Consider the following 20990-nt stretch of genomic DNA (forward strand, 5'->3'; position numbering starts at 1 on the left):
CCAAATTGAACTTACACTTCCCCATATTTATTTGTAAGTAGATTTGAAGATACATGAGTTTCTGACTGCCGCTAGCTGAAGCTTGGTTGCTAGGTTACTAGCTGGGTGTTCTCCAATAAGGGGCCGGAAGAAACAAAGTTAGTGATTACTGGTTCCATGTTGATTTATTTCAATACAGATTGTTGGGGGGAACTGAAAGGCTCTTACCGTACAGGTTACTTTGCAGCCCGGACATTTCCCCCAAAACACATTTAGACGCGATCGCTACACAGAAGACCTTTCTTATTTTGTTGGTCATATTTTAGACCTTTTTAAGGCCTTAAATTCAGATGATCAAATTTAAGACTTTTTAAGACCCCGCGGAACCCTGCATAATAGATTGCCTGATCGGGCAACCAGCAGGTGAGGCTTCATTGCCCGAGCTAAATACTAGATTGCCTCGGGCCATCAGGCAGTCGTTAATGTCGAGCCCTGCTCAGGGTGCATCTGAGATTAGACGGCTGCTCCGGGGGCGAGGCGGGCAAAGCGGCGGCGGCACCTCATGACGCATCTACTGAGTACTGAGTACCGCCGTACCGGCACCATGCCGGTACTCAGTAAGAAGTAACGGTACCAGATGGGTAAAAATCAGAAGTCCCGGTACTGCGTACCGGTGAGTACCGGCCCAATTCAAGCACTGGTGTTAACATACATTTAAATTAAATATTTGTAATTGCAAATGCCATATATGATTTTCTTACCTGGAATTCTGCCTTTTTGAACAGACTTTTTGATTGAGTCCTAGCTATATTGTCTGCAGTTTTAGGGTTAATATGAATCTAATATGATTGTCATCGGTCTAAATTAGATTTCAAATGAATAACTGTGTATGTAATGAAGATCATAGTGTGGGTTGAATCAATTTTCATAACCACTGTCTTTTAACTGATTTAAATACGGAAACTGGGCTTATTCATCAGAATTTTGTATGACTTGACTTGACTTGATTGACCTGAGTAATGACGTGACTTGCTTGACTCTCACCACAGTGACTTGGGACTTGCTTGATACTTAAAGGTCAAGACTTGAGACTTGCTCATGACTTGCACATGTAGGACTTACTCCCACCTCTGGTGCGAGGCCAGTTACATAAAATGACACAGCATCTTCATACACAACACATCAATCAAACAGTGTCACAAAGAAAAACACAATTTTGTATGTGTGAATACTGAATACGCATAAATACACAGCAAGTCAATCAGAACACCTGCTAATCAAAACTGTCATGACACAACACAGGCTGCATGGAGAGATTCAAACAGAACATGAATTTTAAAATAGGGAGATGTCACAAAATGCTTTTCAAACCAACTATTACAACAGTACGAAGAAAAACATCACAGATCTCTAAATGATCCAAATGAACAAGTATAAATACTCCCAGAAATGAACTACTATTCATTCAGCACCAGAAATAAATAATTTAACAGATGACTCGAATACAAATGCTCATGAAGAGTCGTGAATGATTCTCTTTACAGCAGTTTTTCATCAATTTCTCACATTTCTAATGAACATTGGCCTTGCTATGTTTCTAAACACTTCTAGTAAGAGGTTAAATCAGCCTCAGTTGCTTTAAAAAAAAATGTGTATTATATATAATGACATTGTAATTGTAATTTAATCACCTCAACAATTATCGTAACTGTACACGGGGATGTTTTGCTAGAAGGGAGAGAGACAATGAAGACAAGCTGCTGACAAAATGAAGCTGATGGTTCAGTGCTTCAGAGACAGAGATGCATTTCTCCTTCTCATTCATTCATCTTGCATGTTTATATGTGTTTGTGTATATCTCAACCTTTCCTGGAATAATTTGCTGTTGTACTTTGCAGCTATCTACTTATTTTTTCTTCTAACTATTAGGGGTGTAACGGTTCACAAACATTTCGGTTCGGTACGTACCTCGGTTTTTAGGTCACGGTTTGGTATGTTTTCGGTGCAGTAGAAAAAATTATCACAAAACATAAAATATGTTTTATTATTAAACTGAATAATGTATTCACTCAAATAAATACAAAATATAATAAATAAACATTAAGGTGCAGCATTTCGATGAACTGAAATAATCTGTATTTGAACTTTACTGTACTAGTACTCACAAAACATAAACTATTAGTTTTGGGTTTTTAATTATTATTAAACTGTGAATATTCACTCAAATAAATACAAAATATAATAAAATAAACATTAAGGTGCAGCATTTCGATGAACTGAAATAATCTGTATTTTAACTGTACTGTACTAGTACCTAAGCAGCCAGTTTGACATTATGAGTTGCTTGTCATTGTATTTTCATGTTTTTTTAAAGAAAAATTAACTTGTCCACATTGCTTGCCGAAAGGGCAGATCTGCTGGCACTAACAATGTCTCCTGCTGTGGAGAACACCCTCTCGCTAGGGACAGAGGTAGCAGATACAGCCAGGTAGCGCTTTGCTAACATGGCAACATAAGGATATTTGGCATTTGTAATAGCTTTGGCTCGGTTTGAACTTGTTGCGAGTGGTGGAGGCTTAAATGCTAGTGGGAGTTGGGTTTGCACTTCAGTCTTTTTTCTTTTGGTACCGGTGATATTCACGTTCGGGTGATGCCTTTTCAAGAGTGTGCAAGTTTGATGTATTGCCAGCCGCGTAACCAATTTTAGTTGAACAATGCCGACAAACCGCTTTGGTTCGGTCCACCTGTCGTTGTCCGTCATCCTTGTACGTAACTGTGAAACCAAAATGTTCCCAAACCGGAGACTTCAATGATGCTGGAGGATTTTCGAGCTCAACTTTATCTGCGTTCGCCATTTCGACAGTTCCTCAAATTACTGACTAAATTTGAACGCATCCCTGTGACCAGCTCTCATAGCATGCCTCTCGTCCAATTAAATGACTTGGTCGCTCTATGACGCATTGAACCCAATGTGAGCAAATTACTCTGAATGCTGCGACGCAGCACCTGAGATTACTTCCAAAAAGTTGTTCACGTTCTCAATTTTTTACGTTTAACGTTATATTCGTTCGGTACACTTCGGTACACATGTGTACCGAACCGAAGGGGTTACGTATACCGTTACACCCCTACTAACTATGAAGATAAGAGTGCTGTAAGTGTGTTTTCTGCCCGAATGAGACAGAAGTTAATTGGTAAATGGTCTTACTCTGTTACGGCGGCGTGCGTTGAAGCTTCAACGCAGCTTCCCATTTACTTTGAATGGGGTGACGTCACGCTTTGCCGAACTGCATTGCGGTTCCGTCGCTTCGCTTTGCCTCCGTTGCTCGCTTCAAAAGTTGAGAAAAGTTCAATTTGTCAAGCTTCGACGGAAGCGTCAGCTAATCAAATCATATGCCAGTACAAGCTCTAGCCAATCAAACCGCGTGCTTGTGTGTCCGGGGCAGATTCATGTGATTGGTTGTTGGTCGAGTTTCAGACACGCCCGCCGGCAAGCTTCAACGCAAGCTGCCGTGTGGACGCTGCGTTACTCTACACACCCATTTGTAGCTTACACGTTTATGAGGGAGAGAAAAAAAAACGTAATCTTCTTTCTCTCTCTCTGTCACACACACGTAAACTGTAAATAGGCTCAGTAAATGCCAAAGATAAGGATTATGGTTAGGGCCTGATCATTGTGACAAGATGAAAGAGAACTGTTTGTTAATAAAGCGGTGTTTGGGTTTCCTTCTGGAGCCTAACCTTTAATGATTGAATTTGTTCAAACACTATAAAAGCTGTGCTGAACATGATTTGATGCACAGCGCTTTGTTTGATGATGATCTGGAGATCCCTTTCCGGAGCTCTGGCGTGTTTTCTCAACAATAGCAAAAATTACTCAATATGAGACAAAGCGGTCGGAAGAAGAAAGAGAGAAATAGAGCAATTCATAAAATAATCAGCATCCTTAAGTATAACACAAGCAAAACAGCTTGCTCCTCATTTACCATGACTGGTGGAGATAGGCCCAAAGGATAAACATTACGCTTTGCATGGTGGGTAATGAGCTGAAAATGACCTCCAGTTAGGGTGACCAGATGTCCTGCTTTGTGAAGGACTGCACATCATATTTATCATTTGTCCCGTGTCCCCCAAATAGAGACGATGTCCGATTTGGAAGCCCCCCATCCATTTTGTACACGATAAAGCACCAGTTCATTGCTTTTAACAAGAAGTGAATCACTAACACCAGTGTGATTTTCGTGAGATTATGACCATCCTGGCAACAATTACAGAGGAGTTGCCAAATCTGTTGTTGTTTAAAACCAGAGCCCAGTCTGCTCTGATTGGTTAGCTGGCCGGCTCTGCTGTGATTGGTCAACCACTAAAATATGTCCCGCTCCTTAGCCTATCACACAATGTGTTGGAGAGCTTCTTTTTTTTTGGTTTTTGGTTTTATGCAACAGAAATCTATACATTTGAAATATTCTTATACATGTAGAAGCCTAACCAGGGATGAGAAAACTAGGACTAGCTATAAACTCTCTAAACACATTTGTTTTATGTTCTCTCTCGATTATGTCTTATTGCATCATCCTTGTGAAATAAAATCAAACAATTATCATTGCGAAATAATTTAGAAAGAAGACCACGTATAAGAAAAAGAGCCCATAAGGAGGTGGTTTATAAAACAGAATCACCCCACATCTGTACAAGCAGAGCGCCGTAATCTGCAGAAACAAAGTGCCCCCCCCCCAATGTCAAGCCTGTGTATCCCACATGGGAACAGGAGCAGGAAAGTGAATGAGAACAATCATACGCCGCTAATACAACAGCGCAGGGAGATTTTGAAATATTGCAATTAAATTAAAGCGCTCATGTGTAAAAGACTATCCACTCGGTTACGCTAGTTCAAGCTGGAGTATAATCAACAGGGACATTACAGAGGGAGAATTAATGGTCTCTTTTCTGTGCACTTTATTTGTTTTCGGTTTTATGATGATTTTGCTTTATTGGCTGGTAAACAGTGCAGCAGGAAAGGAAATCAAAGTCAAAGGGAGGTTATGAGGCGTATTAAAACCTCTGTCACAGCAAATGCAGGCTTTGTGCCGTCTCCCCTTCACTCCATATAAACAGATCACCTCTATTCCCATAATACTGCCACTGACAGTTGGCTGACATTTTTATCCAGACTGGCATACATTTTTTGTAATGTATAAGAAAGAAACCTTTTTTGGACTACAGGTAAATATAGTGAAACGATATGAGCAAGGTCCGGATATATTTAGATTAGATGAGGAATACTTTATCAATCACAGCATGTAAAGGATTGCAAATCAATTAAAAATGAAATAAAATAGAAAATACAACCACAGTTTTCCAACCCTACTCTCCAAATAGTTACGGGCTTGTAGTTATGTAGATCTGGCATGTTCAAAATGTCTTTAACGATTGTTTGAGTTGCATTTCGGGAAGCTGTTGGACTCTTATGAATTCTGTTGTATCGACCAGTCATATTAAAGACGACAGGCCATTAGATAGCCTTTGACCTTTGGAATCCAATGGGAAAAGCCAATACTATATCTGTCCTTATCCAATCAAGATAATTATCACAAGGTTGAACCCTAAGGTCTCAGAACAGAGATACTGATCTGTCCTTAAACAGATCAATCAATCAATCAACAACTTTATTAATCCCGCAAGGGGCAATTGGTTATGAGCAGCAGCTTATGTCATGTACACAGGCAGGAACATACAAGAAGAAAACACACAGATACACAGATGTGGATAATTCCAATTACACTATAAATAGTTCAAAGCATCACAATAATAAATAAATAAATAATCAAGTTAAAAGCCTTTTCAAGAATTTAAAAGTTTGAGTGCAGAAGGGATGAATGATTTAGAAAAGCGATTAGTCCTTTGAGCAGGTAGAGCATATCTACGCCCTGATGGCAACAGACGAAATTCATGTGAAAGTACATGACCTGGAGAGTTCAGAATGCTCTCTGCTTTCCGCAGAATTTGTTGGTTACAGAAGGAATTTAAGTCTCTCTGTTTCACGCCGATGATCTTGGAGCAGGTTTTAACAATGCTGTTCAGGCTGTTCCTGTCTTTCAGTGTAAGGCTATGGAACCAGCAGATAAAAGAAAAACAAATAAGGCTCTCAATGAATGCTTGGTAAAAACGACAAAGAATGAAAGGCCTGACAGAGAAAGAGTTCAGTTTGCGAAGAAGGTGCATTCTCTGTTGACCCCGCTTCACAATACACTCAGTATTCACATCAAATTTGAGGTGGTCATCGAAAATGGTGCCCAAGTATTTGTATGATGTGACAATTTCTACCTTGTCATTGTGTATGATGCACTCCTTAGGAACATCCTTGTGACGTCTAAAATCAATGATCAATTCCTGGGTTTTAGAGACATTTAAATCCAGAAAACTGTCATCGCACCAGGAAATAAAATCGGCAAGAGCACACTCGTGGCCTGATTCTGAGCCGCTAAGGAGGGACAAGAGGGCGGTATCATCAGAGAATTTAACCAAGTAGCTGTTGTCTTGCATGCTCCTGCATTTATCAGTGTACATTATAAAAAGTAGGGGCGAAAGAACGCATCCTTGAGGCGAGCCCGTGGAAGTGATGACAGAGTCAGAGAGGCGTCCATTGACAGACACCTTCTGCTCTCTATTAGTTAGAAAGTTTAAAATCCATAAAACAAGTTGATCGGGCAGTTTAAAATGACATAATAGGCTCTCCACCAGGAGATGCGGCTGCATTGTGTTAAATGCTGAAGAAAAGTCAGCAAACAAAAGCCTGGCATGGGCTTGTGGCTTTTCAAGGTGTTTGTGGAGGGTGTGCAGTATAAAAAGCTTTGCATCCTCTACGCCTCTCCCTGCCTGATACGCAAATTGTAGTGGATCAAGTTCACCACCTACTACTGACATGACAAGGCCTTTAACAATTTGTTCAAACATTTTCATTACCAATGACGTTAAAGCCACCGGTCTGAAGTCGTTTAGGACTTTAGGATGAGGCTTCTTAGGGATGGGAATTACAGTTGAGGATTTCCACATATCAGGAATTTGGCTATTCTCAAGTGACAATTGATCAGTAAAGATAAAGGTGTACATGCCAGGTAAGTGTATGTGATATTTTGAATGTGGTGCACTTGTGTTCTGAAGTAATTAAGTGTGTCTGTTAACCGCAACATCCAGTGTTCATGTACCATGTTTCCTGTAATTCCTCTACCTTAAAGGTCACCTATCATGCTATTTTCAGGCAATAGCATAGGTCTCAGATATATACAAATATATAAAAAAGCATGTCTATGAAGTGTTTTGGTCAAAATACCAAACAGATCACCCATTCCAGCCATGCCTCATATCCCACTATGTCACTTCCTGTTTAAAAAGTGCTGATTAGGGGTATAAAGCTTCTTTTTTTTTTTTTTTTAATTGCTAAAAAAAAATAAAGGAGGGGGCTGAGCTCATGCGGGAGATGCTACCGGCAGATACTGCGGTGATGAAACACCATATCATGGATTATCAAGGATTATTTCTGAAACAGTATGGAGCTCAAAGGCATTTTCTCTTGCCGGTTATACTGATATTTCCTAAATCTGTATTCAAATGTAGTTCCCTCTGTCAGCAACGTATCAACAACTACACACACATTTCTATCAGTATTTCTCTGTGTTGTGGTTGACATGATGATGACTGTTAGGAGTTAAGGGGAGAGACTGAGCATCACCATGAAATGTGCAAATTGACATACAAATGAATAAAAGGGGGGAAAAAAATGCTCCATGTCTTTTAGGTTGTAAACTTTAACTGTTATGTAAGCCAACTAGACAGACAGTTTATCACTCTTCCTCCTGTACATTAGCAGATAAAAGGCATACAATACTTGAATGAATGGTAAATAAAGGAGAACTGCACGGAAAACTGCGTGGCGAACTGCGCACAAGCCGAGCTCATAAGCCGAGGACCCCTGTGCAATGTGAGGCCCCATGCAGCCTGCATAATCGGCCTGTAGAGAGGGATGGCCCTGTGTGTGTGTGTGTGTGTGTGTGTGTGTGTGTGTGTGTGTGTGTGTGTGTGTGTGTGTGTGTGTGTGTGTGTGTGTGTGTGTGTGTGTGTGTGTGTGTGTGTGTGTGTGTGTGTGTGTGTGTGTGTGTGTGTGTGTGTGTGTGTGTGTGTGTGTGTGTGTGTGTGTGTGTGTGTGTGTGTGTGTGGTGTGTGTGTGTGTGTGTGTGTGTGTGTGTGTGTGGTAGAGATGTTCAGTGTGTGTGTGTGTGTGTGTGTGTGGTAGAGATGTTCAATCAATCAATGTTTATTTATATAGCACAATATCACAAATGTTACATTGTCTCAGTGGGCTTCACAGTTTGTACAGAATATCAGTATGGCAATACGACACCCTCTGTCCTTAGACCCTCACATCGTACAAGGAAAAACTTCAGAAGAAAACCCACAGTTTAAAGGGGAACATGGGAGAAACCTCAGGGAGAGCAACAGAGGAGGGATCCCTCTCCCAGGACGGACAGACGTGCAATAGATGCCGTGTGTACATTGAAAAGATAATACGTTTACAACATAGGTAGTCCAAATGTTTGGAAATGCATGTGTCCATAATAAGAAGATAAATCCACCAGGATATCCATCCAGGACTTATGATCCAGTACCACAGCAACAGGCACAGCCACGACTCAAGATCCAGGGCTCGCGATCTAGGACTCAGGACCACAGCAACAGGATCATCCATGACTCAGGATCCCGGCGTAGATAGACACCAAAAAGAGATTTGGGGGAAGCTGGGTTATTCGGAACATGAGAGTACCCAGGTACAGACAGAGAGAAGGAAGAAGTAAGGTGTCCCCCGACAAACTAAGCCTATAGCAGCAAAACTAGGGGCTGAATCTAATCAGCCCTAACTATAAGCTTTATCAAAAAGGAAGGTCTTAAGCGCACTCTTAAAAACAGATAGGGTGTCTGCCGCCCAAACACAAACTGGAAGCTGATTCCACAAATGTGGAGCTTGATAAGAAAAGGCTCTGGCTCCCATTGTACTTTTAGAGACTCTAGGAACAACCAACAACCCTGCATTCTTGGAACGCAATGCCCTAGGAGGACAGTAGGGTATAATGAGTTCTTTAAGGTAAGATGGCGCCTGCCCATTAAGGGCTTTGTAGGCGAGAAGAAGAATTTAAAATTCTATCCTGTGTTCTATAGGGAGCCAGTGTAAGGCAGCCAGAACAGGAGTAATGTGGTCCCTTTTCCTAACTCTGGTTAGTACACGAGCTGCAGCATTTTGAATCAGCTGAAGCGACTTAATTGACTTATTGGTGTTCAGTGGTTGTGTATGTGTGTCCCTATCTGACTGTGTGTGTTTGTGTGAACATATGTAGTATAAACATCCAGTGTGTGTGTGTGTGTGTACCAGTCTGTCTGTGGGCGTGTCTACTCTGATTAGATGATGTCACTCAGGTGTGTGGCCCCAATCTGCCCAGCAACACCATGGTAACCAACTGCAGAACTGAGTCCCATTAAGAATGTATTGAGGATTATATCTGACAATTTTGCCACATGTTCAAAAACTATGGCTCCTACAAAAAAATGACCAGACTGAGCATCAGTGAACCCCAATGAACTGATATGTTTTTTTTGGGGGTATAGGTGGACTTTTTGACAAGTCTTTGTCTCTTCATGCCCTCAAGAGGCATTTTGTTTGATATGTTTTTAACATAGGAGAGGTTTTCCTACGTTTTTCATGAAAAATGATGTCCAAGGAGTGTAGGGTTTGGGGATTATGGCAGGTTTAATAAAAAAATGTGGGCGAATTTCAAGCTCTCCTCCACTCTGTTTTGAGATCAAATCACTCTAGCCTTAACGAGCTGAGCAATACACACTGATGTTAACATCTGAAAAAGGCCTCTCTACCAAGCTGTAAACAGCATTCACACGAAGAAGAAGAAGATTTGCACAGCACTCGCACTGATAAGAAAGACAATTCCATTAATGATCAAAAACGTTTATTGTGGTATATTTCACATCATATTATATGATTAGAAACAGCCAATCAACTCAAGTGCTTTATTCAGCTGCTTCTTTTCCCTGTAAAAAAACAAACAAAATATAAATACATACAGTGTATATGCACAAGCATAAACATCATACTCTGCATACATCTGAATGTTTTCTCTGTTGTTCATTTCATAAAGATTTGGGCTATATTTGTTCTGTCAAGACATAAGTATTGCATTAAGAGATATTTAATTTAATTTTCATTCATAAAAGCTGAAATGTCTTTATAGTTACCTTGCCAGAGTCACGGCTCTTTGCTCTCAGTTTGTTGACCTGGGACTCTGCAATGTCAGCACGCTCCTCAGCTTCCTCCAGCTCATTTTGAACCTTCCTGCACTTGGACAGATGAGTATTGGCTTGTTCCTCCTGGAATAAGAGATACATAGTTTAAGGTACAGAAACCTTCAAACACTTTAAAATATAATATAAGAATGTGATGGTAATCTTAACAATCAGACATATCTACAAAACAATGTATATATTGTCCTTACCGCCTCCTCAGCCTGCCTCTTGTAGGCCTTCACCTTCAGCTGCAATTTGTCAACCAGATCCTGCAGCCTGGCAACATTTTTCTTGTCCTCCTCAGTCTGTGCCAATTTAGATTTGCATGTTTAAATATTTTAAAAGGTTAGTAGTATATTAGATTAATTGGTACTGTACATTTTAACTATGAAAGTAACCATACCTGATAGGTGAGCTCCTTTACTCTCCTCTCATATTTGCGGACACCTTTAACAGCATCTACTCCACGTCTCTGTTCAGCCTCAACCTCTGCTTCCAGCTCACGCACCTTTTGAATAACATTAAAACATTAAGTATCCAGCTTGTTTTCAAAGGTTTCTTTCAGCTATATCAATCTTAGTAGAGTTTTCTTACCCTAGACTCCAGTTTCTGGAGCTGCTTCTTGCCACCCTTCATGGCCAGGTTCTCAGCCTCATCCAGACGGTGCTGCAGGTCCTTAACAGCAACCTCCAGGTTCTTCTTCATCCTCTCCAGATGAGCACTAGTATCTTGCTCCTTCTTCAGCTCCTCAGCCATCATAGCAGCCTACAGGAGACATCAAAACATGTTAATTAGAAATGTCAACAACAAAAATGGCCGTTAAAAGTAAGAACACATGACATTGAAACCTACATCAGTGATGGCCTTCTTGGCCTTCTCCTCTGCATTCCTTGCTTCCTGCACAGTGTCATCCACTTCACCCTGGACCTGGACCAGGTCTGTCTCAAGCTTCTTCTTGGAGTTCACAAGGCTTGTGTTCTAAAAGGTACAAATATTTAGCCTCTGAAGTCATCACATGCCTAATATTCATGTTAGTTGAACTTGTATTTGATTCTTGAATTATTTAAATGATTAGGTTTGTTCACCTGAGAGTGCAGAAGTCCAACACGCTCACTGGCATCAATCAGCTCTTGCTCAGCAATTTTGCGACTTCTCTCTGTCTGTTCCAGAGCAGCTCTAAGTTCCTCAATTTCAGCCACCATAAGACCGTTTCTACGATCCACCATAGCAGCCTGCTCCTTGAAGTCGTCCTGGGCTCTGACAGCATCATCAAGGTGAAGTTGTGCATCCTAGTGAGAAAAAGATCAGACATATATACATGAATGCCAAAATATAGCCCAATCTACCATAGTTGGAAAATAAACTGTTCCTTTTCTATACCTTCAGCTGTGCCTGCACATTCCTGAGCTGCTTCGTGGACTCAGCAGCCTGGCGGTTGGCATGGCTGAGCTGAATCTCCATCTCATTCAGATCTCCCTCCATCTTCTTCTTGATTCTCAGGGCATCGTTCCTGCTCCTGACCTCAGAATCCAGAGTGCTCTGCATGGAGTCAGTCACTCTCTGGCTGTTCCTCTTGATCTGTTCCATCTCTTCATCTTTCTCTGCCAGCTTCCTGTCCACCTCACCCTTAATCTGGTTGAGCTCCAGCTGGACACGCAGGATCTTAGACTCTTCATGTTCCAGAGTTCCCTAATGAAATCAAACAATTAAACACTCATCTTTGCCTTCAAACACTGATATATATTTGTCAATGATTTTTAATGTTATGAACTCCCAGGAAAGAAATACCTCAGCCTCTTCAAGAGCTGTCTGGATCTCAGTCTTCTCTGTCTCCACCTGCTTCTTGGTCTTCTCCAGCTCATGGATGCTCTTGCCAGTCTCACCAATCTGTTCAGTCAGATCTGAGATCTCCTCTGCAGAAAGATACATGGGGTTTATCATATTGTTGAGCCTTAAATGGTAAAATATCAACAAAATGTCCAACTCATGTTGAACTCTGTGACATTATGTAGAACTCACGTTGCAGATTCTTGTTTTCACGCTTCATGGTCTCCAGATGATCAAGAGCCTCCTCATAAGAGTTCTTCATCTTGAACAGTTCAGTGCTGAGAGAACGAGCCTCCTTCTGTGCTCCCTCAAGCTCTGCCTGACCCTCCTCATACTTCTGCTTCCACTCTGCCAACACCTGAATAATACAATTCATACAGTTTATTTGGTTATGTTAAAGTCTCAGGGCAAAATAAATATTCATGTCATTGTTTGTGTGTTTTGACCAAACACAGTAAATTGTGTTACCTTGTCAAAGTTCCTCTGCTTTTTGTCCAGGTTGGCAGCAAGGCCATTGGCCCTCTCCACATCAATCATGAGGTCCTCCACCTCACTCTGGAGCCTCTGTTTGGTTTTCTCAAGAGAAGCACACTTGGAATTCACTGCCTCAATCTGTTCCTCAGCCTCCTGAAGGCGCTGGGCAAGCTTTTTCCTGTTTGAAAATGGAGGTATTTGTGGCTCAGTTAAACTCATAAAGTTACAAGTTATTTTCTAGTTATATTTGCATAACTGAAACAACTAATTACCGTATTAATTAACCTAAATGATTGGCCTCAAAGTAAGAAGCTATACACATTTTAAAATACTAATGGCCATTTGACAGTTGGAATGTCACTCACTTGGATTCCTCAAGCTCCTCAGTGCGCTGGATAGCATCAGTTTCATACTTCGATCTCCACTGAGCCACCTCACTGTTGGCCTTGGACATTCCACGCTGCAGCTCAGCCTTGGCCTCCTGTTCCTCTTCAAACTGCTCCCTCAGCAGATCACAGTCATGGCGGGCTGATTGCAGGCCATGGGCAAGAGCATTCTTGGCCTGTTGTAAGAAATATTATTAACATTACACACTTTCTAAATCACAAACAAATCATACAAATATATACTATCTTGATGGTTTCTTACCTTAACCTCCTCCTCAATCTGTCTCTTCAATTCATCAATCTGCTGTGTGGAGGCCTGCTTGCCTCTGGTCAACTGAGAGACAAGAGCTTCCTTCTCTTCAACTTGACGGCTGAACTCACCTTGTGTGAAAAATATTATAATACGTTAGTTTGTGTTACGTTTCTCATAAATATACTCCACAGATGGTTCACCAAAAACATGTAGATACCATTTTCTGTCAGGAGACGTGCTTTCTGTGAACTTGTGTCATTGATTTGGCGGACGTTTTCATCATTCTTGGTCTTCAGTTCGCTAAGTTGGTCCTCAAGAGTACGGCACATCTTTTCAAGATTTCCCTAATGAGGAAAAATAAACAAAATCAGTGATCAGATTTTATTCACAAAATAATTTACATGATGTACTATATTCATATTGGTAACATATAATATAATAAAAAAAGATAGTAATGCTAGTGTACCTTTGCCTTAGCAACATTCTCCATGTTGCTAGAGAGGTCATCAATCTCCATCTTGTATTCACTCTTTTCCTTCTCAAGCTTCTGCTTGACACGCTGGAGGTTGTCAATCTGCTCTCCCAGCTCAGCAACACTGTCAGCCTGCTTCTTGCGAAGGGCAGCAGCAGTTGCTTCGTGCTGCAGAGTGGACTCCTCAAGATCACGACGGAGCTTCTGGAACTCAGCCTCACGCTTCTTGTTCATCTCAATCTGAGCAGCGGTGGCACCTCCAGCCTCCTCCAGCCTCTCACTGATCTCCTCAAGTTCCCTGGAGAGGTCAGCTCTCTGCTTCTCAACCTTGGCACGAGCTGCACGCTCAGCCTCAATCTCCTCTTCCAGTTCCTCAATACGAGCCTGTTGAATGTAGATGTTTTCTCTTTTAGCAATCAGTCACTTTATTACACATAATAGCAAATGTATGCAGTATTGTTAAGTGTAACACAATATCTCACCTGGAGCTCCTTGATCTTCTTCTGGAGCTGAGCACCCAGAGACTGCTCATCTTCAATCTTGCTAAGGAGCTGACTGCATTCAAAGTCCTTCCTGTGAACACAATTGATAAAGTGCATTGAGTTCATGCAATTGAACACTTCTTTAAAAAAATGTATGTTGTTTAAAACAGAAAAACTAAGCTACTTTTTGATTTTCTCATCAGACTGCTGCTTGTCATTCTCAAGATCCATGACGGATTCCTGGGACAGCTTGAGATCACCCTCAAGCTTTCTCTTGGTTCTTTCCAGGTCCATACGCAGCTTCTTCTCTTGCTCCAGAGAACCCTCAAGCTAAACAAAGGTATACATTTTAATTATCATGTTCAAGAATAATCTTGCTTTGCCAAATCAAGTGACTGTAAACTTACATCATCCACTTGCTGCTCAAGCTTGGTCTTGGCCTTGGTCAGAGTGTTGACTTTGTCTTCCTCTGCCTGCAGGTCATCAAGAGTCTGCTGATGAGACTCCTGAAGGGCTTTCTTTTCCTTGGTCAGCTTAGCAACGCTCTCATCCTGAGAGGCCATCTCCTCGGTCAGGTTCTTCACCTAAGTGTGCAAGAAATATTTTGTTAATACAAATAGATAATTATAATCTCACTACCTAATGGACAGATCGTTGATTACAAACCTTGTTCTCAGTGGCATGTTTCTCCTTTTCCACTTTGGCCAAGGTAAGCTCCAGGTCATCAATATCCTTCTTGAGCTCAGAGCATTCATCCTCCAGCTTTCTCTTCTTGGCAGTGAGCTCAGCATTCATTTCCTCTTCATCCTCCAGTCTCTCAGTTGTCTCTTTGAGTTTGGCCTCCATCTGAATCTTACTCTTGATGAGTCCCTCACATCTCTCCTCAGCATCAGACAGATTGTCTCCTTCCTAGACCATTTTCATAAGAATACATGTTAGCTCTTATATATTCACAAACATGAAAAAGCGTATTTGTCTGTTGACGTTTACTTACAGATGCTACTTGCAGAGCCAGATCAGTCTTCTCCCGCAGAAGGGAAACCATCTTCTCCTCCAGTTCCTTCTTCTTGGCCAGGGCAGTAGCCAGGTCAGTTGTCATTTTTTTCATAGTTCTCCTTCATATTTGCCAGCTCCTTCTCAGTTTCAGCAGTCTGCAGCAGAGGCTTAATCTTGTAGTAGACCTTCATCCATGGCCAGTGTTTGACATTCATGAAGGAGCGCACGTTGTACTGGATGGTGTATACGGCTTCCCTGCACAGAAAAAATTGGTTTTAGACAATATCTATTTTTTCTTTACACCATTGATCAGAATTAGCAGTTTTCAACGTGCCTCCTTGCTGTCATCTTGACAAACTCTGTTCGCATGAGATAACCGCGACACAAAGCCTGAGTAATTCTGACCAGTGATGCCAGTTTTTCGTCTCTCATCTCCTCAAGGGTACCCAGCAGGCCAGCCTTGAAGAACACCTGAAAAAACAGAAACAAAAAATTATTTCAGAATCAGAATACCTTTTTTCAAGGAGGGGAAATATAAATGTCTGTCAGCAAATAAATGATGAATTCAAGTAATGAACACTTGAAACACTGTATAACAAGCAAACAAACAAAATGAAATATGTGACTCGTATTTGCATGATGGTTTTTGGTTGGATGGAATGGTTTTAAGGCCAAGTCTTAATTACTTGTTTCATCATAATCAAGGAAGTATTGTTTTATTATTTGCCGGGATGGAAAAAGAAAGGCTACCAGAGTTGACCTCCTGATGTAGTTTCATTAATGACATGTATAATACATACTACCGTAATCACAGTAACATACAACAAATACACTGTACAGCGTCTTTGGTAAATATTCATTAGCTCATTTATAAAGTAAATGTAAAGTACTTACCTTGGTGTGTCCAAATTTATATTCATCATGAGGAACATCAATTGACCCAAGCAGCTTCTCTGAAGCCTTCTTGTTGTCCATGAACTGACCGTCAGGGATGACAGCGGCATTCAGCACCTTGTATCTATATGAAAGAGTTTATTGTCAGGAGGAGCATTATATTGTAATAATGAGAGGTTAAAATGCTATGTATAAAAACATTATACCTCTGCTTGAAGTCAGCATAGAGGATCCTGCTGGGGAAACCTTTTCTGCAGATTCTAATACCCTCCAGGACACCATTACACCTGAGCTGGTGGATAACCAGGTGGTTCTCCATAAGACCTGTACAAAAAAATATGATATATTTAATTATTTGAATAAATAGTAGGTATTTTAGTTGATGCAGCACAGAATTAAAAACCAAACCAGTCATCAATACTGTTGTATATGTACCTGGAGTCTTTATCTCATTGGGAATCAGACAGCGCACAAAGTGAGGATGGGTGGCCCTCAAGTTAGTCATCAGCTTGCCCAAGTTCTCCTGTAATCCATAATGGTGTCTCATGTCATGAAATGCCACAATTGGGAGTTTTAGTTTAAACAGAGATTTATTAGTTATGTTTGCTTTGAGAAAGCTTACCCTGAACTGTGAGGACACAGTCTGCATAGAACCACCCTTCTTCTTGCCTCCCTTCTTAGTAGTATCTGTTGATGTTTTGTTAGAATGTCAACAAATTAGCATAAACAAGTAATAATTGATGAGTTAAAATAAAATAAAATTACAAATATACATATATACATTTGATTTGTAAAAAGTACATATCATCTCTGGTTTTAAATGTCTTTACTGTAGTTACTATCTTACCCTCAACTACTGGAGGATACAGCGAAACCAGCAGTTTCACTGAGGATTTCATGTACAGCTGAATGACAGAGTCATTCAGGGGATCCTTGTTCTTGTCCAGCCAGCCAGAGATGTTGTAGTCCACGGTACCAGCATAGTGCACCAGGGAGAAGTGGGCCTCAGCCTTGCCCTTTGCGGGCTTTGGCTTCTCAAATGCTCTGTTTTTGCCAAGATGCTGGTCATACAGCTTGTTCTTGAAGGATGTGTCTGAGGCCTTGGGGAACATGCACTCCTCTTCAAGGATGGAGAAGATGCCCATGGGCTTGAAAAGGTTTGAAAGAGGTATATCATTTAGTGATACATTATAACAAATAAAAAAACAGTTACATATGATGTATGATATAATAAATGAAGTGGTTACCCTTTCAATCAGCTCAATGCAGGCAGCCAAGTCCATACCAAAGTCAATGAACTCCCAGATAATACCCTCCTTCTTGTACTCCTCTTGCTCCAGGACGAACATGGTGTGGTTGAAGAACTGTTGCAGTTTCTCATTTGTGAAGTTGATGCACAGCTGCTCCAATGTATTGAACTGCAAAAGGACATATCATCTTCATAATCTCTTACAAGGCAATAAGAACTATTATTTATTGAAAAGTATCAACTGCTAAATTGTTCAAACTCTGGCTTACATCAAAGATTTCAAAGCCAGCAATATCCAGCACACCAATGTAGAACTGTCTAGGTTGTTTGGTGTCCAACATATTGTTGATACGGATGACCATCCACAAGAACATCCTCTCATAGATAGACTTGGCCAGGGCAGGCACTGAGTTGTTGACCTTAAAGAAAAAAAGTGATGTGATTTCATTTTTGACATATACAACTGGTATATTATATTATTTTCAAGATACATGCCGCTAAAATTCCAAAACTAAACAAAAATTGAATCAAAGACACCCTTGAATTTAGAATTCAATTAGAACTAGTACAGAAAATGCCAACTGACATCCCATATCTTTTTCCTAATGAAATCTGTACTACATTTTTTGTTTATAAACAGTAGAATGTTCGATATTGACCATCATTGTTTACCTGAGGTACAGTCTGTCCCTTGGTGACATACTCATTTCCGACCTTCACTCTAGGATAGCACAGACCCTTCAGCATGTCAGCGGAGTTCAGACCCAGCAAATAAGCAACCTTGTCAGCATCTGAAAATAATTCAGAAATGTCCATCATAATTTGTGATGAACACAACGTTATCAAGAAATGTATCAATGTTGTTGCCAAGCTTTGAGCTTTGAGCTAAGACTAAATACTCACCGTCTGTGCCATCAGGCTCAGCCTGCTCCTCACGCTGCTTTTGCCTGAACTTCATGTTACCATGGTGAAGGACAGCACCGGTCATCTTGTAAATGCTCATCTTCTCTTCATGAGTGAAGCCCAGGATATCAATAGCATTCTGATGCCAAAAGACACAAAAAATACAATTGTTCAAGCAAAAGTTCTTAAAAGAGTTGTAATGATGTTGCATTTGTTTCACAAAGTCTATTTAAATATGTTGAATTGAAAATTACTCACATCTGTGGCATCCAGCTCCACTTTGTCATCAATGCTGGCCACAACGATCTTACCCATGCTACACATGGGGAAGTCGTAGGGGTTGGTTGTGAGGAGTGCCAGTTCTAGAATCCAAAAAAGATAAACATGTTAGTAGATATTTTTTATAAATGTAAAACTCTAATAAGGTTGAAACAATTGCAATATCTAATTCTCCTTACCAAGGAGCTCTGGTATGTGGCCGGTCATCATCTGGTAGAAGATATGGTAGCCTCTCTCTTGCTCAAGCTGGAATGTCACTCTAGACTTCTCCAGCAGATCTACAAGTTTTGAACATGTCAGTGCCAGGCTAAATCTTACTTACAGTAGTTTATATACACTATAAGGATTGTTACTTACAAGTCTCAATATCAGCACTAGCCAGTTTGCCAGCTGTGTTGAAATGGATTCTGATGAATTTACCCTGTTTGAAATAACATAATCATTAATGTCCCTCCACATGTGCAATGTAACAATGCTTCTCTCGTGTGTAGAAACTGTTCCATACTTACAAAACGAGAAGAGTTGTCATTCCTCACAGTTTTGGCGTTACCATAAGACTCAAGCAATGGATTGGCTGCAATAATCTGATCCTCAAGTGACCCCTAAAATCCAGGATAAGAATAGCTGTCAGGAAACGACTTCATTTGTTCATCCCTGAAAAAACTTCTAAAGATAAAGAATCCTGAATCGTCATCATCATAGAGTAACATACCTTTGATTCGTCTCTCTTGGGTCCAGAAACTGAGATTGTTGCAAAGTACTGGATGACACGCTTGGTGTTCACAGTCTTTCCAGCACCAGATTCTCCACTAGGTAGAGACAGAGATTATTAAGAACTTGACCAATATGTTTGATTAATCTTAATTAAAACTAAATTGGCACAATTGTAAATGTTACAAACTTACGTGATCAAGACAGACTGGTTTTCCCTATCTGTAAAAGTAAAAAAAACATAAACCAATCAAGTACATGTTAAAAACTGAAACCCTATACTGATGCGTTTTAAATGAGTGGTAATGACTTACCAGTAGCCATGAACTGATAAGCGTTGTCAGAGACAGAGAAGATGTGGGGTGGAGCCTCCATACGCTTCTTGCCTCTGTAGGCACTTACACATTCAGTATCGTATACTGGGAGCCACTTGTAGGGGTTCACAGTGGCACAGAACAACCCAGAGTAGGTCTAAAATATATCACAGAGAATTTAAATGTAACTTCATGTTTCCAGCAAACATTTTTCAGTCTCATTAGGCAATTAGTCTTACGTAGATCATCCATGCTGCATAACGCTCTTTGAGGTTGTACAGCACAGAGGCTTCATTGAGATGGGTCATCATGGCCATGTCCTCAATCTTGTCATACTTGGGAGGGTTCAATGGGAATACCTCCTCTTCTTTCACTGTCCTCTCCTAGAACAGGAAATGTGTTATATGAGAAATGATCAAATTGAATTCCTTGTACACACTGATTTAATGATACGAACCTCCTCAGTTCCCAGTATTTTGACAGTGACTTTGCCACCATCTTTCTTGAGGATTGTTGCCTTCACGTACAGCTCCTTGACATCAGACACAAAGCAAGCACTCTTGGCATCAAATGGTGCGTTTTGAGCCTCAATTCTTTCCCTTTCTGGCTTACGAAGGTAAATGGCAGCCTGGCCATACAAGGCCATCTCCGCGTCGGTACTCATGGTGGCAGTTTATTTCTGTGAAGTACACACAAGTAAGATAAATGTTATTAATCTTACTTATTTTAATGTTTTCAATCAATTTGATTCAACAGCCCAGAATGTCTGTCATCAAATAAAAATAAACATATCCCCATTAAATAGAATTGTCCTTGAAATTGAAATGAAAGGATTCAATCAAATTCTTGTTAAATCGTCACACAAATGTGCACAGCACCACACTCAGCGAAATGTATTCTTTGAATTTAACCCATCCTAGTATTAGAAGCAGTGGGCAGATACTATACAGGGCCCAGGAAGCAGTGTGGGGGTCAGCTGCTTTGCTCTCAGAGGTAGGAAGTAAACTGAAATGTGGATTGGTAACAGTCCACACTTCAATTATTTTCCTGTGCACCAGAACACATTCCAGTATGGAGTTAAAAGTAATTAGCTCATTAAAACGTTTTTCTAACTTAGATTGACGGAATAAAATATATTTACAAATGTAATGTAGTTGAAATATGTTCATACCTGTTCCACTCTTATTGAAAAGTCAGAAATATTCCACAATCCTGTTGAGAAGATATCATATTGGTCTTAAATCAACAAAATTGTTCATGATATTTTTTACAATTAATTTGTATTTTAAACAAATTGAGAAAATACAGAATGCATTGAAATGCTATACAGCAGAAAGTAAGCCTACCACAAGCTGAAGTCTCCAAAAGTCTTCCACCACACCGCCTCTGTCCTGTTGGGGCCCCCTTATATACAATCTGGTGTATTG

General features: G+C 40.5%; 1 pseudogene; it reads right to left on the minus strand.

Moving 5' to 3' along the window:
* Positions 1 to 9972: 9972 nt before the first annotated feature.
* On the minus strand, positions 9973 to 20227 carry LOC117535629 (annotated as a pseudogene).
* Positions 20228 to 20990: the final 763 nt, after the last annotated feature.

This window comes from Gymnodraco acuticeps, unplaced genomic scaffold (genome assembly GCF_902827175.1).
Source record: "Gymnodraco acuticeps unplaced genomic scaffold, fGymAcu1.1, whole genome shotgun sequence".
Lineage (NCBI taxonomy): Eukaryota > Metazoa > Chordata > Actinopteri > Perciformes > Bathydraconidae > Gymnodraco > Gymnodraco acuticeps.